A 26313-nucleotide genomic window follows, 5' to 3' on the forward strand; every position below is an offset into this window, starting at 1 on the left:
CTATTTAAAAAAAATGCATACCTGTGAATTAATTTTAGTTTATGTAAAATAAGAGCTATTGATTTATTGTAATTATTTTTTTGACAATTTTCTTTTATATTTTAATATTTTTTTTTAATATAAATTTTCTTGCTATTATTATTATTATTATTATTATTATTATTATTATTATTATATACAATATAACTAACTAAACTAAATTAAAAATGTATATTATAATATTTTTATGTAAAATATAGAGTATTTAATAATGTTATCAATTTGGGTTAATTATTATAATTGTCTTAGTATTAATATATTTTTTTGTAAACTATTAATGATCGAATACAAAAAAAATAAAAAAAATTGTAATAAGAAAATGTTTAAGTAAAATTCATAATAGAAATAATAATATTAAACTAAATGAAAAACTAGTATTGTAATATTTCAATCAAAAATATAGACTATTTAATAATATAACAGTTTAGCCTAATTATAATTGTCATATTTATTATTATTATTATTATTATTATTATATTCAAAATACTTTTGTTTGTATAGCACCTTTAATAATAATAATAATAATAATAATAATAATAATAAATGAAAAATATAGAAAAATAGGAATAAGAAAATAAAGTAGAAAATATTTTTAAAAAATTAATAAGACTTTAAAACTATTTAACTATATAAGGAATTCATATTCTAATATTTTACTGTAATCTATAGGCTATTTATTATAATTATAGTACAAATGTAAAATTACACTACTAATATTTGTCAGTTTCTTCATTTTTTTTCATCTATAATTTATCGCACCAAGCCGTTTGAAGACTTTGCTTTTATTTTAATTAATCTTCCATTTCTATAATCTACAATCTTTTAACCATATCTATAATCTTTAATTCTATAATCTATAATTATTATTATTATTAATCCATGATAGCCCTCAAATCTTGTTTATGTGTTAAAGACACAGATTTATGCTAAAACACAAGATTTTCAGCAAAAAAATATCAACTTGAAGTGGACGAAAGTCAGTGAGATTGCTTTGAAACTAGTCCGAACTCTTCTGACGTTTCCCATGGAAGAGGAAACTCAAGTTGATTAATAACTCATCTCAGTCTCCTCTAAGAGCTTTCTTTGAGATATTGAAATCTAACAATATCACGCTCTTGTTTTCTAGTACCCCAGTCTTCTTCTCATCAATCACATCCGTTTGTTCTCTGATCTGCACTTGAACAATCGAAGAGTCGTCTCAGTGTTCAATAATAGAAGTCCTCCATTATGAAGAGGGCGACCCGTGACATCCTCACTTCCTCCCGCTGTGTTTGAGCGTGACTGACGGCTCTATCGCCGGATGTCGGGGACACATTTTGTGCGCGATTTTTGACGCGGCATGCGGCCGTTTCCTCTCGCTGTAACGGGACGCGACCTTTGACTCGTCGCTCATCAATTTTAGGCGGCTGTCAGCGATCTGACAGGAGATCCCGACACCTGCCGCAGCGGGACGAGGAAGGACGCTCTGAATGTCAACCAGATGATGGGAATATCAGCTTCTTTTGTGAGTTTGTGTTTGTGTTGGGAAGCTCGTCTGAAACCGTAATGATACAACAATCTGATTACTACTGAAATAAATAGCTGCTTATTCTAAGTTATAGCTTTTTGCTATAACTACAATGTTTGATTTACTGGCTTAATTTGAACTTCTGTGGCGTTCACATTTATAAAAAGCAGATGAGGAAATCTTTTAAAGTTTGCTTTTAAGAGATATATTTAATCTTTTGTAGTTAAAAATTAGTTAATTTAGAATTGCTGTTGTTATTATTATTATTTTTATTATTATTAATGATATATTACTTATTATTTAATAGATTAATTTCTTATTGTAGTTTCTTTTTTGATTGATTTTATTTTTTAGTTACATATATTTAATGTTTTTGCTTAGTTTTTTTTAAATAAAATGAAAAATAAATTTTAATTTAAATAAAATAATTATTGAAAATAAAATAAGTAGTTTAGAATTAATTTAGAGAGAATTAATTTAGAATTGTTTTTAATGTTGTTGTTGTTGTTGTTTTGTTGTTGTTATAATTATAAGTAATTTCATTGTTTATTAGAGTCAGTTTCTTTCTTGAGTTTCATTTGATTTTTATTCGCTTTCTTTAGTTCTTGTAGTTATTTATGTATTTATTTATTAATCTTATATTTTATTGTATTCTTTTATTTTTATTTATTCTTATATTCATTTTCATTATATTATATTATATTATATTATATTATATTATATTATATTATTCTTGGCCTTTTTAATTTTAGGTTATAATTATTTAATATTATTAATATTAGTATCAATATTATTGTTTTTTCCTCTTTAGAAAGTCTACATTTATATTTTTCTTATTTATTTTATATATTTGTTTTCTTAATTATTACTTTTTTTCTATCTGTTTTTATAAATGACTACCAGTGAATTACTTTTATGTATAAAAGGAGCTATACTATTTATTTATTTTTTTAATTTTTTTAAATTAATTCAAATATATTTCTTTTTTACATCTTCTTTATATTTTTCATATTTATTTATTATTAGTTTTAGTTTTGGTTTTATTATTTTATTATTTCATATTTATACATAATTTTAGCTAATTAATTTTTTTCTCTATTTTAAATGCCTTCCTGGGAAGCACGTTGTCCTGTTGTATGCATTAAAGGTGCTTTAAAATTATAATTGTATAAAATGAAAAAATAAATAAATAAAGAAATACAAAAATTTAATTTTTTTAAATTAAATAAAATTGTTTTAATTATTATTATTATTATTATTATTATTATTAAAACACTTAATAATATAATTAAATTAATATTATGATAAACACAAATTTTTTTACTGAAAATTAAATTTAAAAAAATTAAAATTAACAACAAATTTACTAAAATGAATTCGTCAGCCCTACATGCTACGTTCTTGGGGAGTGTTTTAGTGGATTTCATTATGATTATTTGTTGCTTTAAACTGCAACTTGTTGTAAAAACTAGCTTTTTAGTACTTCTGATGCTCATCTAATGAGGTTTGAGGTCATTACGTCTAAATATCATCGCTTATATCTAAACCACATTTTCCAAAACAAGTTTCTCAGGCTGTTGTGTTCCTCTTCTGACCCACTGATCCATCTGAGCCTAATGCTGATAAATGCGAATCCTCTCGGACCGGATGAACAGACGTTTGTGAGGACGCATCACTCAAGTGAAGCACTGAATCAAATTTAGACTGACATCAGGAAGAAATTAGCATGCAGCATAATGGGTAATTGGGACGTGGCCTGTGTTTGTGTGCGCTGGCATTACGTCTGCATGACTTGCTGTAATTGTCTCTGGCTGGTTTATTCACCCCTCGACTCAGTCCCGGTTAACAGACGCTTGAGCGCTTTCTCTCTGACCTACATTAAAGTGTATTGCTGATTGTTTCTTCTGCAAAGGTTAATGATCTCGCTGATATTAACCAGAACCAGAACTAATCAACAACACAGGAGATACTTGTTCATTTTCAGCTTGTGTTAGGTTGATTTTGAAGCACATATAGTTGGTTAAAGGATAGTCTCTATCCGAGGTGGTTTATCTGGTTGATAAAAGCTAGGGCTGTCCCCGACTATGAATTTTCATAGTCGAATCAGAATTTTCGAATCTTTCTATAGTCGACCGATAGTCGAATCATCTAGGCTTATGTGCGTGTGTGAATGGGTTGGGAGGGGCACGACACTGTAGTCAGCAGGAGGGTAAAACTATTTTTATTTTATTTTATAAGCGACCAAAACTGCCTGCCAACTGACAGACAAACTTATTTAGGTTTTAATAAAAACACAGAACGCGTCTTTTAGTTCTAAAAACGCGAGGCGCACAGCACTGCCTTTTTTGGTGACTTTTAATGAAAGAGCAGTGTGCTGCGGTTTTTTTATGTTGCTAAGCAACGACCAAAACAGCTGTCCTGTCAGTCAATTCAAAGGATTATAGCGCGAGAGCTCTAAAATCTTAGTTTTTTTGCTGTTAAGTAAACTGTCATATTAGCAGAAACCCTAAATAATACAGCCCCTGGTTACCCACGATAGACACCAAAGGTTTCTCCTCCATTTCTTGCAGTCTCCGGACTTTTTAAGCAACGGTAAACTTTCGCCATCACAACAGAAGGCCCGCCTCTCCATTCATTCGATTGGACAATGGAAAAGAACGCGAATGACGTTGGGCGTTTTTCCGCTCAGAGTTGATTTTTTTTTTCAACTTCAGGCGCTCAGAGCGCTCCTGCAAAACGCGAGGCGCAGCAGGCGGCGAAAACGCGAGGTGCCCTGGGCGCATAAACAGCGTGCAGAACTCTCACTGCCAACAGAAAACCATTCAAAAGAGGCGCCTCCAACTGCAAAAACGCGTTCGGTGTGATCGCCGCCATCCCTGCCGTCAAGATGGTCCTCATCTCGTCATGCATCAGGGAAAGTGAAAATTAAATTAGTCACAGGGGTGGTTGGATTTATTTACAAACACGTAAAAAATATTTATTGAACGCTTCTTATTTTTCACTTTTGTTTTTACTGCATTATCATAATCAAAGGCTGTATATAACTTAATATAACCGTACAAAACCAGTAGTTCTGTGTGCAATTAGACATTGAGCACCCCCATATTGGCAAAATGGTATGATGCTCGTTTCACCCGCGAAGATTCGACTGTGAGATCGGTGGTCGAATCAGGCTCCGCATATCGATGCATCGAATCTTCGACTATTCGGGGACAGCCCTAATAAAAGCACATGGAGGGAGAAACTGACCATAGATCAGAAATAAATGGATAATTCAGTTTATTCCTAATTGAGATTATTGACTGATTATTGGTTTTATTTATATTTATGTAATTTGCTTAATCAGATATCGGATGTTGTTTGTATTGGGCTATAAAAATTTGATGAAAAAGGTTTCTGATTTATATATCAATTTGATGATAATAATAGTAGTAGTAATAGTAATAAACATATTATTAATAGAAGTACTAAAAAATTAATGCAACCCAGAGTGCTTTACAGGGTGGCTTATAAGAAATTTAGAAAAATAGTGAAAATGAAGTGGAAAATGTGAAAATATTTCGTAGTAATAATAATAATAATAATAATAATAATAAATTACCTACTTTAATATCAGCGAAACCGATTATCGGTCAATCACTATTGGGAATAAATTGAATTGACCATTTGTTTCTGATTATAATTATTATAATATTTTATTTTATAGCATTTTATAGTATAATAATAATAAGTTGATTTTAGTAAACATCAGTAAAACCGATTATCGGTCAATCTCTATTGGGAATAAATTAAATTGTCCATTTGTTTGACTATTATTATCATTTTATTTTAAAATATTTTATAGTATAATAATAATAATAATAATAATAAATTGCTTACAGTAAATATTAGCTAAACCGATTATCGGTCAATTGCTATTGAGAATAAAATTTAATTGTCCATTTGTTTCTGATTAGAATTTTTATAATATTTTATTTTATAGTATAATAATAATAATAAGTATGTTGATTTTTGTAAATATCAGTACAACCGATCATTAGTCAGTCTCTATTGGGAATAAATTAAATTGTCCATTTATTCCTGATTATTATTATTGTAATTATTATTTTATTTTAAAATATTTTATAGTATAATAATAATAATAATAATAATAATAATAAAGTAAATTGCTTACACTAAATATTAGCTAAACCGATTATCGGTCAATCTTTGTTGGGTATAAATTGAATTGTCCATTTGTTGTTGATTTTAATAATTTATTTTATAGTACAATAATAATAATAATAATAATAATAATAACAATGAGTAAGTTAATTTGAGTAAATATCAGTAAAACCGATAATCGGTCAGTCTCTATTGGGAATAAATTGAATTGTCCATTTATTTCTGATTCTTATTATCATTATTTTATTTTAAATATTTTATAGTCTGATGATAATAATAATAATAATAATAAATAGTTTACAGTAAATATTAGCAAATCTTCTTATGATCATTATTTTATTAAAAAAATATTTTATAATAATAATATTAATAATAATAATAATAAGAAGAAGAAGAAGAAATTGCTTACAGTAAATATTAGCGAAACCGATTATTGGTTAATCTTTATTGGTAATAAATTAAATTGTCCATTTGTTTCTTATGATTATTATAACATTTCATAGTATTTTATACTCTAATAATAATAATAATAATAATAATAATAATAATAATAATAAGTAAATTGCTTATAGTACATATCAGTAAAACCCATTATCGGTCAATCACTTTTGGAATAAATTGATTTGTCCATTTATTATTATTATTATTATCATTGTTTTATTTAATAGTAATTTATAGCATAATAATAATAATAATAATAATAAAAATAATAAAAAATAATAAGTAAATCGTTTATAGTACATATCAGTAAAAACGAATATCGGTCAATCTCTATTGGGAATAAATTTAATTTTTTAATTTATTTCTGATATGTGATCAGTTTTCCCCTCCATGTGCCACAGATATATAAGCAGTTTTCTTAGCCAAATATTGTTTTTCTAATATCAGACCGTTAAACAGAGTGACCAACTAACATTTATTCAAACTAGGTTTGCATCAACTACTTTAAGCTATAGTTTAAAATGAATTATTACATCTATGCAAAGTTGATAAACTCCCTTGTCATTTTTTTTATCTTGTTCATTTGAAAATATTTCACTTTGTTAATATTATAGTTGCAGTAGTGTTGCATCATGAAAATGAAGTTAATTAAGAACAGAAGTGAAACATTAAATAAATATCGGTTATCGGTCTTACGCAAATAATCGGTATCAGTTATAAAAGAACAAATATTGTTTGATCTCGAATTCCCAACCACTTATGCTTAAATGGCTCATTTGCATTTGTAAGTGTTTTACAGTCAGTAACAGTTCAGAAACTGCATGCTTCATCCACTGGATAAAAAGTCTGTCATTTGCATGCTTGTTTAAATGAATGTTGCTTTTGTATTTGAGCGATTGTGTTCATGAGCAACAGGTCGTGTGCAGAAGAAAATTGGTGCAGGTTATCAAATCTAAATCTAAATGTAAATGAATGTGTGACGCTGGTTAGCCAAACTTCCTGTGCCATTAAGTGGATGGAAATGAAGTGAGTCATGACCTGTATCTGAGGACCGTATCATGACATTTGCATTCAGATCCGATGCTGTTTCACCAAACATGCAATAGCACTAAGGGTTTGTTATGTTGTTAAGAGTCATTTTATGTTGCATTTGTTTTACTGCAATAAACATGTCAAGCTTTTGAAGAGCATCCAGCACCTGATGTCTGATCTTGCATCTGATTTCTATTCTCACATCTCTATCTCTGATTGCTTTGCTTCAAATTTGACACGTCATTATGTCCGCTGTTGCATGTGTGCATAAACTGAGAGTGTGTGAACAGTTCAGTCCAAACCGAAACACATTTTAATGTCCGCTTAAGTGTTTTATGACTGTCAAGATGTTATTAAGTCTTTAAAACAGGCAATTAAAGCTACTGATACAAACCACACCGATCTGCCCTGAGTGCCACATCCAGATCTTTCTGTACAGCTGCGTTTGTTTTCAATATACATTTTTTCCTTTAAGGGGAAAAACACAAAAAAAAGTTTTTCATGCACCTGTCAAGTTTGAGATTTTGGGCTTTTTGGTTTTTCATAAAGTGTTTTTTTAGACTAGTAGTGGAAAGAAAACATCCAAAAAATACTGTTAAGTGTTTCTTTTATAGCACTTTATCTATTTGTGTCAATAGATTTCAGTTCAGTTTTCTCAAAATGAGTTTTTTCTCCTACACCGAGCCATAAATCTCCACTTCAGTAGCACTTACACACACCAAACTTTACATTTCCATTCCTGTCTATATCCTGAAGGTTATTACCGAGGGATTTGCTCATATATAATTTGCTTGATTTTATTTTATTTTATTGGTAAAAAAATATAGTGTTTCCTGCCTGTTCTATGTTTTTTCTGAATTATGTTGTGACAAAATGAGATACCCAAAATTCCCTGTGTAAAAATGTTTGACTCTAATATGTCCAAAAAAAAATATACAAGAATTTTGGGACTTCATGCAGTGTTTAGATTTGTGTATTAGAAATGTATACAAATTAGCGCATATTTCATTAAATAATGCCTCATTTGCATATTTGGACCTAACATTTTAGAAAACTTGTAATACAAAAAAATATTTGCAATTATCAGTGTAATCAATCAACTGAGTAAGTAAGGTGATAACTATTTTTCTTTTTTACCCTATTTACCTGAAGTGTCTCGCCTTAAAATGTTTGTTTTAACTTCCAAGTCAAAAAGGGCTGAACATTAAGGGCTGATATAAAAAGTGCTATTAGTAATAGTGCAGTAGTATTTCATAGAAGGTGCATTCTGAGAAATAAGTGTCAGTGTTTATATGTTGTCATTTACTATATGTGCTGTCTCTTTGTATTTTCACGACTTCTATTTTCCCTCTTTAACATTCATCCGTCCGTATGTTTAGTGTGTGACTCCATGATAACCCTCTCCTCATCTCTGTGTCTCTCTTCAGCCGGCAGCTTTTATAATTCTCTCTGAAGGACGGATCTTCAGGTGTAGTCGAGCGTCGTGGGAGAGTTACAGGTCAGAAATCCTTCCTCTGTGCGTGTGCTTTGGGGCTTTCGCTCGCTCTGATTGGCTGAGCTGCATGCGAAGACATCACTGCATGAAACCCGACAGACGGACCTAAACCTGCATGTTTGTTTTTCCTCATTTTGATCCATTGCTTTGAGTTGGAAATCCTGCTTTTTCATCCCCAGTGATTTTTTTCTCCTTGGTTGTGTTGAGATTTCTTTCCTCCACTTTTTCCCTGCAGTTTACCTTCTTTTTTTTCATTTGCAAAAGTCCACAGCGTGGGTTTGTTTAATCTTTTCTTTCTGGCTTCATGGTTATTTGCCTTTTATTCTGTGGTGTGCATTTGAGTTTGTTTTTTGAGGCCTTGGTTTCCTCTGTCTATCGCTTCTCTCATATATCCCTCTTGTGCTTGATGGCTATAATAAAGTGATTTTGCAAGTGTTATTAATGATTTAACCATTGTGTCATTTTACTATCATCAAGATATTTCAAATTTTTAAGTTTTAATGATTTTTTAAATTAATTTTATATATTTTTAAATATGTCTATACAGTTTTTATGAATTCTAGTACATTGATACTGTAGTACAATTTAATGAATAATAGTATATTGTGTAAAAAAAATTTAGCAAGTCATTGTATTTCAGCTAACTTTATTTCACTTGAAGTAACAAAAATATTTTTTAAGGTTTTAGTTTTAGCTATAATCTTCGCTAGCAGCACTAAAATGTATTAATTTATTCTTATTTTAATGTGTTTATTTATTTATTTTGACTAATTTTATTGTTTTTTTAACAACATTTATTTATTTTAGAAAATGTCTATTTATTGTTAATTCATTCCCTTTTTTCATTAGTTTAGTACATCATATACAGTTTAATCATTAAGATAGTATTATAATTTTTATTAATATTTTAAATTATTTTATTTCTCCCCTTTCAGTTTAATTTGAGTTAGTTTTACTAGTTTTTGTATATAGGATTAATTTAATTAATTGTATATTTCTTTTTATAAATATGTCTATACCGCTTTATAAATTCTAGTACATCTAGTACAATTTTATGAATTATATCGCATAATTTTTTTTTTTTGTAATTTATATTTCATATGTTTATGTTATTTAAAGTAATAGATTTTTTAAATTAATTTAATTGTATTTTTTTAATATTTCTATACAGTTTTAATGAATTGTAGTACAATTTTATGAATTATATCGCATAATTTTTAGTAACATTTTTTTACTGTAATGTTTTTTTTTGAAGTAACATAATTTTTTAATGGTTTATGCTAATAATAACCTTGACTAACAGCAATTCAAATATATATAATAATTATTATATATATATATATATATATATATATATATATATATATATAAATATAATATAATAATATTATATATATATATATATATATATATATATTAGTTGATGTATATTTTACTTTTATTTAGTTACTTTAGTACATCATATATATATATAATTTTTTTTTTTTTTTTTTTTTTTTTTAAATTATTGTTTCATTTCAGTTAATGTTTATTTAAAGTAACATTTTTTTATGGTTTTAGTTGTAACTATAATAACCCTGGCTAACAGCACTTAAAATTATTTATTTATTTTCATTTATTTACTTAAATTAAATTAATTTAATTGTATTTTGTTTCTTTTTTATTTCTTTTTATGCTTAATTTAATTTCATTTATAACATTTTTAAAATGTATTTTAATATATTTGAGCTCACTGCCACAATGTTAGTGTTCTGATTGGTTGCTAGGGTGTTGCTAGGTTTTTTTTTTCCCCCATCTAGCATGAAAAGTGTCCTTCACCCTCATGATTTCCTAGTTTCTAGATATGGCTTAAGTCCTTCAGTGTGCTTCTGTGCTATTTTATAAATCTGTTTTCTGGTCCAGCAGGTAAAAATATTGCATCTGATCAGCTCAGCTCAACATAATGACCAAGTTTAGATTGTAGTCTCTCAGCCAGTTCATGTTCTGGATGTGAGTTGAGAGAGATTTGCAGCACATTCTTCAGTGTAACTCCATCCAGAGTTCAGAGATGTGATGAAAAGTGATTTGAGAGGCATTGTGCTCATCAGAGCGATCTGTATTGTTTATTGTTCGTGGGACGTGAGCATTTCAACTGCGGTTCGTCTGAACGGACGGTTCTTGGCCGGAATTCATTGCATTGTGTGTTGTCAGAAGTCTGGAATGAAACGTATCAGTGTCTGGCTGTCAAAATGAGCATTTACTCTGATGTTTGCCAAGTCCCAGGCGAACACTGCGGAGGTGCTGGAAGAGCCGGAGGATGCTGGGAGTTTTCACAAAAGAGCCCAGAAGGGCTTTTTGTCCGTCCTGAACCTTAAATCCGAGCGTGAAATCGCTGCCATGCTAAAGATGGTGCCCTGTTACAATACTGAGCATGGAGTGTGACAGTGAGGAGCGTCATGGGGTTTTACTCTTGTTTTAAAGACTCGTCAGGGCAGAAAAAGCCACCTTAATTAACAGGAAACAGACTGATGTATCGTACAATAAAACCGCTGTGTTTGTGGAGCTGCTTCAGTGCGGCCCGCCGTGAGGGGCTTTATTCACTGTCAACTCTGTGTGAGACACTGTTGTGGTTTTATTGAGACTTTTTTTATTGTCTACAATGATGTTCAAGTTCACTTGAAGTCTTCCTAATTCAAAAAGGGTCATTCTACACATTAGTGGCATTTACGTAGGTTTCTTTCTTGCATAAATAACGGTCATGATTTAGTTTTTCTGACTATTTTATATATACAGCCTATATATTTTACATAAATATAAAACAGAAAACAAACACACGCACACACATATATATGTATATATAATTATTATATATTATTATATAATTTTAATATATATGTATATAATATACATTTTTTATTTCATAATATTGATTTTTTTTTCATCTACATTATTTTAGTTATTATAGTTAGTTTTTGCATCATATATATATATATATATATATATATATATATATATTACTCTATTTATTTATTTTGTGCATACATTGTATATTATTTATACTATATATAAAAATGATAATACAAATCAGTTTTATATATATTTTAAATATATGCATGTATATAATAATTTAATTATAATTATCATATATGTATATATATATATATATATATATATATATATATATATATATATATATAATATATATATATATATATATATATATATATATATATATATATATATATATATATATATATATATATATATATATATATATATATTCTAATTATTCTATATTCTAATTATTATTTATTTCACATAGGAATTAATTTGATATTTATATTATAACAATGAAACTAAAAATACTTTTTATATATCATTTAAATATATGTATATAATAATTATTTTTTAAAAATATTTAAAAATATTGATTTTTTCCCCTTATTTACATTATATATATTTATATAAGTTATGTATGTGTGTATGTGTGTGTATATACACACGCACATACACACACCATAAATAATATAAAATGTTTTTAATATTATTTTAGTATTTATCATATTAATTATATTATATATAACATACTGAAAATAAAAATGCATTTTATAAGATTTTCTAAATAAATGTATAAATAATTTTTATATATATGACATATTGTATATTGCAATATACTGAATTGTGACGTATCATGATTTAGTTTCACAAACATTCGTTTTTGTAGGTAATTTTCAGTAAATATTGTTGAGTATTTGTGAATGTGAGATTGCACAGTAAATACGGCTCTTTTGTTATAAAACAGTAAGAAAAATCCTGTTTTGCATGACACAAGAACAGTGCACAGATACTGAATCCAGAAACTGTTGACAGAAACCAAATCTTAATGCTGGTTTCAGTTTTGTCTGTCTGTTTTATTGCTGTTCATCTGAAACTCTGCTCGTGTCGTGAGGAAGGGCGGCTTGTAATATAACCCACCCCTAAACCTGATCGCCCACTGTGTGCGAGATTTATTTATATTCAGAGAGAAACTGAAGATTCCTGGTTATGTGCACACACACACACACACACACACACACACACACACACGTGTTAATGATCCCCACGACCACACACACGCATGATGACCGCCACTCACTGAAAACAATCCAGTCTTGTCAAGGTTAAAGTCTTTCTCGCAGCACCTGCGTTTGGACATCACAGTCCAGACTCCTGCCTCTGATGTCTGCCGCCTGGGCATATTTATAGCCTGTGAAGATCTAAGATCAGTTCCTCCCTTATTCTCACTGGGTTCTGTTTTACAGATAGGTCTTCAGTTGAGGAGCACTTTCACGCTGTATTTCAGTCATTGGTAGCTCCTGGAGAATTAAAGTTGTATAGACTGAGTCCAGTCAGCTGAACAATTCAGCAAAACCTTAATTTCCCCACTTAGTCAGACTTCATGTCTGAATGTCATTGCAATAGAGGAAAATACTACTAATATATTTTATGGTGTCATAAAAGAACATTGAAGTTCCTATAATTTCAATAAAGAATCTTTAAGTTCCTATGATGTCGTAAAAGAATGTTTAAGTTCCAATTATGTAACAAATAAACTTTTGAGTTCTAGATTTTCATAAAAGAACCTTTACAGTTCTATGATCTCATATAAGAACTTTTAAGTTCCTAGAATTGGATAAAAGAACCTTTAAGTTCCTATGATGTCATAAAAGGTATTTTAAGTTCCTAGAAATAGATCAAGGAAGCTTTAAGTTCCTATAATGTCATAAAAGATCTTTTAAGCTCCTAGAATTGGATAAAATAACTTTTAAGTTCCTTTTATGTCATAAAAGAACATTTAAGTTCCTATAATTCCATTAAAATACTTTTAAGCTCTTATGATGTCATAAAAGTACCTTTAAGTTTCTATGATGTCATAAAAGAATATTTAAGTTCCAATTATGTTACAAATAAACTTTGGAGTTCTGGAAGTTCATAAAAGAACCTTTAAGTTTCTGTGATCTCAAAAAAAAAAAAAAACTTTTAAGTTCCTAGAATTGGATAAAAGAACCTTTAAGTTCCTATTATCTCATAAAATATATTTTAAGTTCCTAGAATTGGATAAATTGGATGTCATAGAGAACCTTTAAGTTTCTGTGATGTCATAAAAGAACTTGTAGGAACCTTTAAGTTCCTAGAATTGGATCAAATAACCTTTACCTATGATGTCATTAAAAGAACTTAAGTTCTTAGAATTTGATAAAAAAAAAAAAAACTTTTAAGTTCCTATAATGTTTTAAAAGAACCTTTAAGTTCCTAGAATTGGATAAAATAACCTTTAAGTTCCTATGATGTGGCGAAAGAACCTTTAATGCCATAAAAGAGCCTTTAAGTTCCTATGATGTCATAAAATAACATTTAAGTTCCTAGAATTCCATTAAAGAACCTTTAAGCTCCTATGATGTCGAAAAACAACGTTTACGTTCTGGAATTTCATAAAAGTACCTTTAGGTTTCTATGATGTCATAAAAGAATGTTTAAGTTCCTAGAATTAAAATAAAAAAACCTTTGATGTCACAAAAGAACCTTTAGGTTTCTATGATGTCGTAAAAGAACTTTCAAGTTCCTAAAATTAGATAAAGGAACCTTTAAGTTCCTGTGATGTCATAAAAGATCTTTTAAGATCCTAAAAATTAGATAAAAGAACCTTTAAGTTCCTTTGATGTCATAAAAGAACTTTTAAGTTCCTATAATTTCATAAAAGAACCTTTAAGTTCTTATGATGTCATAAAAGAAAACCTTGAGGTTCCTATTATGTCACAAAAGAACCTTTAAGTTCCTATGATCTCATAAAATATATTTTAAGTTCCTAGAATTGGATAAATTGGATGTCATTGAGAACCTTTAAGTTTCTGTGATGCCATAAAAGAACTTGTAGGAACCTTTAAGTTCCTAGAATTGGATCAAATAACCTTTACCTATGATGTCATTAAAAGAACTTAAGTTCTTAGAATTTGATAAAAAAAAAAAAAAAACTTTTAAGTTCCTATAATGTTTTAAAAGAACCTTTAAGTTCCTAGAATTGGATAAAATAACCTTTAAGTTCCTATGATGTCGCGAAAGAACCTTTAATGCCATAAAAGAGCCTTTAAGTTCCTATGATGTCATAAAATAACATTTAAGTTCCTAGAATTCCATTAAAGAACCTTTAAGCTCCTATGATGTCGAAAAACAACGTTTACGTTCTGGAATTTCATAAAAGTACCTTTAGGTTTCTATGATGTCATAAAAGAACTTTTAAGTTCCTAGAATTAAAATTAAAAAACCTTTGATGTCACAAAAGAACCTTTAGGTTTCTATGATGTCGTAAAAGAACTTTCAAGTTCCTAAAATTAGATAAAGGAACCTTTAAGTTCCTGTGATGTCATAAAAGATCTTTTAAGATCCTAAAAATTAGATAAAAGAACCTTTAAGTTCCTTTGATGTCATAAAAGAACTTTTAAGTTCCTATAATTCCATAAAAGAACCTTTAAGTTCTTATGATGTCATAAAAGAAAACCTTGAGGTTCCTATGATGTCATAAAAGAACTTAAGCTCCTAGAATTGGATAAAATAACCTTTAAGTACTTATGATGTCATAAAAGAACCTTTAAGTTCTCTTAATTCGTAAAAGAACCTAGAATTGGATAAAAGAAACTTTAAGTTCCTGTGATGTCATTAAATAACTTTTAAATTCCTAGAATTAAATAAAAAAAATTTAAGTACCTTTGATGTCACAAAAGAACATTTAAGTTCCTATGATGACATAAAATAACTTTTAAAAGTTCCTAGAATTGGATACAAGAACCTTTTAAGTTAGAATAAAATTAGACAAAGGAACCTGGAATTAGATAAAGGAACCTTTAAGTTCTTATGATGTCATAAATGAACTTTTACATTCCTATAATCCCATAAAAACCCTTAAGTTCCCATGATACTCTAAAAGAATTACAAGCTCCTATAATGTCATGCAGAACATAAAGGTTACAAAGAAGTGAAATTACAGGAACTTAAAGGCTTCTTTTAAAGGTTCTTTTAATGACATCTTAAACATGTCAAGGTTCGTTTATAGCATTGTAGGAACTTAATGTTTCTTTAGCATTGTAGGAACTTAGGTTTTCTTATAGCATCTTAGCAACTCAAAAGGTTCTTTTAAAAAGCATCTGTTATGTCATCAGTCTGTAAAACCCTTTTTGGGAAGCTTTATTTTTAAGAGTTTAGACATGCAGATGTTGAAAACAAAGGTTTTCATTTGCCTCTTTTGATGGAGCAGCAGAGGTAGTGATTATATTTTATAGCGCAGTGACACGAGTGTGTTTGTGTGTGTGTTTATCCTCTTAAATGCACCTCACTTTCCTCACGTGTCATTTCTGCTCCGTCCCGCAGCTCACGGAGAGCGTGTGTGTTTTAAAGGTCTCCGTAGCTCTGCCTAAATATAAGCTTTTACAGGGACTGACCCTTCATCAGACTTTGGTGTGGTCACGTCAGCGCTGCGCAGATGGACGGCTGTAATTACATGAGAAGCAGCTATTTTCTGTCCTTTGCATTGGGTTTCCATTACCTACAGTTTCTGTCCTGAAGTTATTTAAGGCACGACCGTAGCCCTGCTGCAGCTCCTTTTATTTAGAAGGAAGCGTTTTGCAGCTTTATATACATACAGTGGCCCCAAAAAGTATTCACATGCCTAAAATGTCTTACAATGTTTATGCATTTATCATATTTTTTTTTATTCATGTGAACTGTAAGATAGTTTAACAAGTGTTTTTTTGTAGTTTGGTTGCATGTGGGCATTAATTGCACGCTGCCGATCCACAGGGCCGTGATGTCATGAAAGATTCATCACATCTGATGCCAAACCACGGCAGTATTTCTGGGGAGTTTTGTCAGTAACTGTATTCTGCAGAAGACTTGTTTTTCTTTGATTTTAAAGTCAACACGCAAGTGCATTTGCAACCTATTTTACTTCAGTAATATGATCCATTTTTGATCCAATCAAATCCTCATGCATACAATTAAGCCTGACATACTTTTTTCTTGCATATTTTTGTGTTTTGCTTAGAAATGCATCGCCTTAATGGACTTAAATGCATTATACATGACATTATTTCATCTAAATGCCAAAGCAAACCAAAAATATGGAAAATAACTTTTTATTTTGTAAATACAGTAATAGACGCCACAATTAAATAGTGAGCACATAGTGAGGTCACAGGAAAACAATGTAGCATATTACTGATTTAAATGCTCATAATTATGGATTGCATTTATATACAGTACATTTATAATAAAATTGTATTATTTAAATATTACTTTTATTTTAATTTGATTATTTTATATTTGTTTTTATTATTTTTATTTTTATTATATTTTTAATAAACTTTAGTTAGTAAATATTCAACTTTAATCTTGAATATATATTTATTTGTGATTTATTTTATTTTATTTATTTATTTCTATGTGTTGTTAAGTAATTTTAAAATATATTTGTAACCTCTGACTTGACTTTGTAATTCTTGAACTTTATATATGTAAAAAAAATGTTTATTTATTTTATTATTTAATATGTATTTTAGAAATTGTTTTTATCAATTATTTTTTAAAAGCATCTGCTAAATGCATAAATGCTAAGTATTTATTTTATTTTTATTGGATTATTTTTTATCTGATAGTTTGTTTTTATTTTTAATTTCAGAATAATTTTTATTTTCGTTATATTTATATTTTAAATAAACTTCAGTTTGTAAATCTTGAACTTTACATATTTAAAAATATATATTTATTTTTTATTTATTTCTTAATGTATTTTTATTTAGATTACTTTTAAATATATTTGTACATTTTAAACACGTCTAATTTGACTTTGCAAATCCTAAATATATATACACACATTTATAAAATTGTAATAATTAATTTTTTTAATTATTTAGAAATGTGTATAATGCAATTTTTATTTTTAACAAGTAAAATATTTTTTAATTATTCAGTAAGTACATTAAATAAATGAATAAATGTAAGTTACTTTGGATAAAAGCATCTGCTAAATGCATAAATGCAAATTTTTTTGCATGTTTTTGATTTAATTTTTAATTATTTTATTCTATTTTAATTTGATCCTTTTTCTTATATTTGATTTTATAATTTTTCTAATAATATAATATGTAATATATTTTAAATAAACTTTACTTCAGTTTGCAAATCTTGAACTTTACATAACTAATGAGTAAATATATATATTTTTTTATTATTATTCAGTAAGTACAATAAATAAATGTAAATCACTTTGGAAAAAGCATCTGCTAAATGCATAAATGCAAAGTTTTTTGCATGTTTTTAATTTAATTTTTAATTATTTTATTCTATTTTAATTTGATCATTTTTATTATATTTGATTTGATAATTTTTCTAATAATATAATATGTAATATATTTTAAATAAACTTTACTTCAGTTTGTAAATCTTGAATTTTACATAACTAATGAGTAAATATATATTTTTTTATTATTATTCAGTAAGTACAATAAATAAATAAATGTAAATCACTTTGGATAAAAGCATCTGCTAAATGCACAAATGCAAAGCTGGACATTAAATAGCATTTATTTATTTATTTTAGTTTTTGAGAGATGAGTAGATGATGACAGTGAAAGACAAACTCTCAGATTTTTGGAAAGGAGCAACAGGAGCCTAAAGAACAAACCGCAGACACACACACACACACACACACACACACACACACACACACACACACACACACACACACACACACACACACACACACACACACACACACACACACACACACACACACACACACACAGGCTCTTGAAGCATGAGAGGCTATAGAGAAAGAGAGGGATTGTAGGAGCTGTCAGCGGGCGTAGTGGGAAAGCTGATTCTGGCAGAATGTTGTGGGTCGGCAGAGAGTGGCATCGATGGCTGTGCCAGAGCGAGAGGAGGGACACAGTTGGCAGGCGCTGAATGTTTGAGAGCGGACACATGCTTGCCCAGTTGGCCGGACGCCAGCGTTTAAACCCGGCCTGCGTTTCTGAGTCCGTGCGTGCGGCCGACGCAAAACAGGTGCTGCACATACTGTAGGCATCAGGAGCATTAATACAGGAAAAGAGGACTGTGTTTATAATGGCACGCTACCGTACTGCTCATGAAATACAGGCCATGTCAACCACAGCTTTCAATCACCTCTTTGACTTCCAAAAATTGTGTATGCAGCATGCAAAATTGTCACATGACCTTCTTACGTTGCATGCGTAATCATTTCATACTGTATAGATTTGGATACTATTTTTAAAAATAGAAAGTGTTGTGCAACACATACTGTACTGTGCAATGTGCAGTATCACCTTACACATATTATTTCATCAGAATGCCAAGACATTTTGACAAAAAAATGTAATTAAACAATGCACAATTACACATGCAATGTAGTAAAGTCATGCAACAACAATGTTAATAATTATGATATACGTTTATGTTATAAAATGTATGAATACAATTATACAATATATAATTTTATTTATTTCATAAATGATGTATATTTTTTATAATTACAGTATGTTATAAACAATATATATTTATATTAAATATGAAAAGGTCATTTGCAAAAACAGATAACTCAGTTTTTACCCATTTTTAAAAATCATGTTTTTTCATTGTGCATTCCAATTAATCTCAATCAAATTGCAGTTGGGTTATTTTGATTAAGTAAAAAATAACTAAAAAACACAGCTAACTAACACAATAAAATATGATAAAACAATAAAAAAACATGATTTTTTAAAAATAAATATAAAGTATTTAGCTTTACATATAAAAAAAACTATATATTTTATTCATTTATTTCATTTATATTTTAAACTTTACTTTTTGTAAGTTTTGTAAAACTTTTTGTAAGTTTGTAAATCTTGAACTACTCATTTAAAAATACATAATTGTATTTATGTTTTTATTTTATATATTTTGTATTTTCCTAATGTATTTTATTTTAATTTTATTATAATTAATTTAATATATTTGATCATTTTACTTGACTTTGAGACTTTCTTGAACTTTATTAAATAAATAAATAAATATAAATAAATATATATATATATATATATATATATATATATATATATATATATATAGTTAACAGTACATATTTAGCTTTGCATATTAAAAATATATATTTTTTTATTCATTTAATTTTATTTGACATTTTTTTATTATATGTTTTTATTATATTATTATTTTTATTATATTTATATTATATTTTAAACTTTAGTTCAGTTTGTAAATCTTGAACTATATTTATTTTTAATATTAGTACATTTGAAACAAATCTAACTTTGTAAATTTTTATTTTTATTTATTCTACATAAATTTATTACGTATTTTATTTAGATTTTATCATTTTTATTTAGTGTATTTGTTAATTTTACACACATCTTGACTGTGTATCTTGCACTTTAATCATTCAAAAATATATATTTTTATATATTTATATATTTAGCATTTTTTAAAATGTATTTTATTTTAATTATATTATATTTAATGTAATATATTTGCTTATTTTAAACACATTTTACTTGACTTTGAGACTTTCTCTGACTATATATATACATTATATAATATATTATAATATAACATTTTAATATAATATTTTCTTTATGTATAATACTTAATTAATAAGCTTTCCATATGAGAATATTTGGCTGAGATGCAACTATTTGAAAAAGTGTGCAAAAAAATCTAAATACTGAGAAACTCCCCTTTAAAGTTGTCCAAATGAAGTTCTTAGCAATGCATATTACTAATCAATAATTACATTTTTACATATATACGGTAGGAAATTTACAATATATCTTCATAGAACAGGATCTTTATCCTAATGAGTTTAGGCACTGGCAAAAATTGATCATTTTGACCCATGCAATGTATTTTTGGCTATTTATGTTCCTCATTTTATAAAATGTCATGCATGTAATCTGCATACTCTAACAGTACACATACTTCTTATTGCAGATATAGTATTAGTACTGTGTTTTTCCACACACATTGTTTCAGTCACGCACTCATTTTGATCGATTGGGATGACGGTAGTGTTCAACTAATCAGGTCTGACATGTGAATGAAGCTTTCTGGGAAAGAGCAGTGTGTGAGAGGCCATGTCATACACACAAACACATACACAAACACACACACAAACACACTCAGGCCGAGTCTTTGTCGATTGTTTACTGTGTTTGTAATTCTCTCCTCACACACAACAGGCTCTTTGTGTTTGCGTGAGCTCCTTCAGCAGACCCTCGTGTTGGTGACTTTGGCTTCCACAGCACATTTCTGCACATGAGGGTCATCGCTAGTGTGTTTGTGTTTGTTTCCACCCCGAGGCTGTAAAAACTCATCTGTCTGTTGATCAGTGATTGTTATTGTACGGTGTTGATTTCCAATGCATCAGTCACTGGTGTTGATTTCCTGAAGGGTCAGTCATGTTGGTTTGATTTCATTTGCAAACATTGTTTATTCCCTTTCCTGTAGATATTTGACATTTAAAGCCACAGTGTGTACTTTTGTTCAGTTTTTCCTTAAAAGTGAACTTTAAATGTTAGTCAAGTTTAGTCTGGTACTAAAACAGTCAGGATTTAATTTGTTTTGATCATTTTCCACCCTCTGTCACGAGAACTAGTGGCATGTTGTCAATGGTTATTCATTACAACAGTAAAATTAAGATAAAATTAGTTGAAATCAAATACTTTTTTGACAGAAATGCATTGATGTTTGGAATTGAAATGTGTAAATATTTTAAGATAATTTTAGGACTGTAAAAAAATTGCATAATATTGCTACTAATGCATAGAATATACATATGGTTAGAAATGAACAATTAATAATAAACATTTTATTTTATTTTATTTTAATTTGTTTTATTTTTATTTTATTATTATTAAACCAGTCATTTTCAGGCAGTGATTTCAGTTATCTAGGCTATATATTATATATACTATATGTACTTTATAATAACAGTACAATATTGAATTTTACATATTTAAAAATATTTTATTTATTTATTTATATATTTTATTTTTATTTGATATTTTTTATTATATTTGTGACATTTAAACACACTTGACTTTATACATTTAAAAAATATATTATTTATTTGATGTATTTATTTTGATTTTTTTAAATATATATTTATTTTTACACACATCTAACTTGACTTCATAAATCTTAAACTTCACACATGTAAAAACATTTGTATTTATTTTATATATTTATACATTTTTATGCATTTTATTTACATTTTATTATTTTTATTCAGTATATTTGTTAATTTCAAACACATTTTACTCGACTGTACATTTGGAACTTTTTTAAATATATTTATTTATTTTTATTTATTTTACATATTTACTATTTTTTATGTATTTTATTTACATTTTTATTAAATATTATTTCATATATTTGCAAAATTTTCTGTTTATCTCATTTCTAGTTTTTATTTTATTTTATTTTATTTTTTTTATTTTAGACAGAAGAGCGATCTGTTTCCAGTGTTTCCCTTTTAAAAAGAAATGTATTTTTGTTTTTGTTTTGTATTAAAGTAAAAAATATATTTTTTATTAATATTTATTTTACATATTTTATTTTGTTTTATTTTATTTTATTTTGTTTTGTTTTGTTTTATTTTTGACAGAAGATCAATATAAATTGTTTTTTTATTCATTTTACATATATGGCATGTTGATTTAATTTTATTTTATTTTATTTTAGACAGAAGATAAATATAATTTTGTTATTTTTATTCCTTTTACATATTTGGCACATTGATGTTTTATTTTATTTAAATTTATTTTAGACAGATAATAAATATATTTGGCACCTTGACTTATTTTATTTTATCTTTATCTTTATCTTTTTATTTTATTTTATTATTTTATTTTATTTTATTTTTTTATTTTTATTTTTTTTTTATTTTTTTTTATTTATTTATTTTTTTTATTATTATTTTTTTTTATTTTTTTTATTTTTTATTTATTTATTTATTTATTTTTTATTTTATTTTTTTTTTATTTTATTGCAGAAGAGCAATCTGTTGTCCAGTGATGTTTCCTTTTAAAAGCAAGGGTGTGTTTTTGTTTTTTGTTAAATCTGTCTTCTAAGGATCAAATAAATTGTGTCTCTCGTGTTATAAGTTTTTCTTTCTCCGATCAGAAGGAATGAAATGAAACAGGTGTATCTGAAGAGCTGATATAAGCTGTGCTTGTAGTCTGTCTTTGCTTGGGGCCGTTTAGTGTTTCCTGTGATGTTCACAGTTTCCTGTGTTTTCTTATTACATTCCGCTCTCTTCACTCTGTTTGCTTTCTTTTGTGTCTCTGAATCTCTCTGCACTATAGTGCAGCACATATGGAAATCCATTGGAAAAATTTGAGAAAGCTTTTGCTGAACACCTGTCGAGCAAGAAATATGCTAACAAAATGACAATCATGCTAGTAACTTGTTAATCATGCTAGTAACATATTTATAACTTGTTAATCATGCTATAAACATGCTATCAAAATGCTAATAATGATAACAACACGCTAGTAACATGCTTATTATGCTAGAAACATGAGAGTGCCATGTTAATCATGCTAGAAATATATTAGCAACATGTTAATGATGCTAACAACATGTTAGCAAAACGCTAGTAGCATGTTAATCACGTTAGAAACATGCTAACAACATGCTAATCAGCTTAGAAGCGTTAACTAGTTAATCATGCTAAAACATGCTAACATCATGCTAAACACGCTAGCAACATGCTAGTAACTTGCTAATCATGCTAGTAATGTTAACATCATGCTAGCAACATTCTAAACATGCTAGCTACACGTTAGTATGCTAATCATGCAAGAAACATGAGAGTGCCTTGCTAATCATGCTAGAAATATATTAGCAACATGTTGATGATGCTAACAACACGTTAGCAAAATGCTAGTAGCATGCTAATCATGTTAGAAACATGCTAAAAAAGTTAACAACATGCTAATCATGCTAGAAACATTCTAGCAACACGTTAGTAGGATGCTTATCATGTTAGAAACGTGCTTATCATGCTAGAAACATGTTAGCAACATACTAGTAACTTGCTAATTATGCTAGCAACATTCTAATCATGCTAGCTACACATTAGTAACACATTAATCATGCTAGAGATGAGAGTGCCTTGCTAATAATGCTAGAAACATGTTAATAACATGTTAATGATGCTAACAACACTCTAGCAACACGCTAGTAGCATGCTAATCATGTTAGAAACATGCTTATCATGTTAAAAACATGCTGATCAAATGCTAAATATGCTAGAAACATGTTAAAAACATGCTAATCAGGTTAGAAAAATGCTAATAACGTGCTAATCATGCTAGAAACATGAAAGTGCCTCGCTAATAATGCTAAAAACATGCTAGCAGTACGTTAGTAACATGCTAGCCATATTAGAAACATACTAATCATGTTAGAAACATGCTAGCAACATGCTAGTAACTTCCAAGTCATGCTAGAAACATGAGAGTGCCTTGCTAATCATGCTAGAAACATTTAAGCAACATGTTAATGATGCTAACAACATGCTAGCAACACGTTAGTACCATGTTAATCATGTTAGAAACATGCTAGCAACATGCTAGTAACTTGCTAATTATGCTAGCAACATTCTAATCATGCTAGCAACATGCCAGTAACTTCCAAGTCATGCTAGAAACATGAGAGTGCCTTGCTAATCATGCTAGAAACATTTAAGCAACATGTTAATGATGCTAACAACATGCTAGCAACACATTAGTACCATGTTAATCATGTTAGAAACATGCTAGCAACATGCTAGTAACTTGCTAATTATGCTAGCAACATTCTAATCATGCTAGCTACACAATAGTAACACATTAATCATGCTAGAGATGAGAGTGCCTTGTTAATAATGCTAGAAACATGTTAGCAACATGTAAATGCTAACAACACACTAGTAGCATGCTTATCATGTTAAAAACATGCTGATCAAATACTAAATATGCTAGAAACATGTTAAAAACATACTAATCAGGTTAGAAACATGCCAGCAACATGCTAGTAACTTGCTAATCATGCTAGAAACATGAAAGTGCCTCGCTAATAATGCTAAAAACATGCTAGCAGTATGTTAGTAACATGCTAACCATATTAGAAACATACTAATCATGTTAGAAACATGCTAGCTACATGCTAGTAACATCCTAAACATGCTAGCAACATGCTAGTAATATGTCAATCATGCTATTAACATGTTAAAACATGCTATCTATCCATTTATCCATCTATCTGACCGACTGTATTGCCTTCAAAGCATTCAAGCTACTTTAAACTACTAAACTACAAAAACTGCTTTAAACTTCAATCTTTGTCAGACTGAAAAACTTCTAAAACTTTTAAAACTTCTAAAAACGTTTAAAAACTTTTTCAAACTTTTAAAATCTTTTTCAAACTTTTTCAAACTTTCTGATCAGGCTTTCTCAAGCCAACTTAAAGTTTGTCTTGATAAACTTTTTTATCTAGTTAGTATTGAAAGTCTGTGACTCATCAGCAACCTCCTAGAAACACCTTAGCGACCGCATAGCAACACCCTGGCAACCATTAACAACACTCAAGCATAATGGCGGGAACTTTTGCACTGGCAAACGGCACTCACGTGTTGTTCAAAAAATGCAAGAATCTAGTTTTCCGCGTTTCTGTAAGCAGATACAGGCTGTGCGTCTTAATGACAGATTGCCGTGGAAAATCTTGAGACTTTAAATCTGGGTTGTCATGGAAACCATTATCTCAGGTGTCATTTTTCAGCTCACGATGGCTCTATTTGACACGTGCTGGTTTCACTTCCCTGTGGGCGCAGATATAGTTTCTGGGGACTTCCTGAAACACCCTACACGTCCGAAACCAGTTTACAGACAACGTCAGGCACTGATGTCATACTTATTGATCTTGAACGGTGGTTTCTGTATTTTCTGAGTGTACAGGACATGTTGTTTTTAGCATGCAGGACAGTAATCAGATGCTTTGCTAACAGGCCGCTGCTGATAGAGGGATGTTTGGGCTTTATCTCGCTCACCGATGCTAATTTTGGTCGCTTGTCATCGCGTTTCTCTTCTCTCCTTCCAAGAGCGGCTGTTTGGCCTGAAGCTGCGGTCATTCGATATCAGCGTTACGTAAACCCCGCTTAACTGCTCTTTTCTCACGGCAAAGTACTATGAATGAATACAGACTACAGTTTAACCAGAAAGACACGATATTGGAAAAACATTTTTTTTTAAAAGCTGAAAAATACCCTTTTACCCTAAAGACTTTGATTCATCCTTTTAGAGGTGGAGGAAAAACTCAAATCATTAAGAAAAAACTTGAGAAAAAGTTATTTTTTTTTACCTATTCAATATAACTAAAAAAGAATGATAATTGTTATTTTTAATAATATTGTTAAATAAAATATTTAAACAAAAAGAGAAATAAAATTAAGTTAATTAAGTATATATATATATATATATATATATATATATATATATATATATATATATATATTTTTTTTTTTTTTAACTATATTTTTAATATATTAATATATACAATTTTTATGTTATAT

General features: G+C 28.5%; 1 long non-coding RNA gene across 1 annotated transcript in view; it reads left to right on the top strand.

Moving 5' to 3' along the window:
• LOC141292375 (uncharacterized) overlaps positions 1-8681 on the top strand; it is a 41904-nt gene extending 33223 nt beyond the window's left edge. Inside the window, exon 3 of the long non-coding RNA XR_012340502.1 lies at positions 8611-8681. This is a non-coding gene — a long non-coding RNA (uncharacterized lncRNA). The remainder of the gene's footprint in view (positions 1-8610) is intronic.
• Positions 8682-26313: the final 17632 nt, after the last annotated feature.

Source organism: Garra rufa, chromosome 19 (genome assembly GCF_049309525.1).
Source record: "Garra rufa chromosome 19, GarRuf1.0, whole genome shotgun sequence".
NCBI lineage: Eukaryota > Metazoa > Chordata > Actinopteri > Cypriniformes > Cyprinidae > Garra > Garra rufa.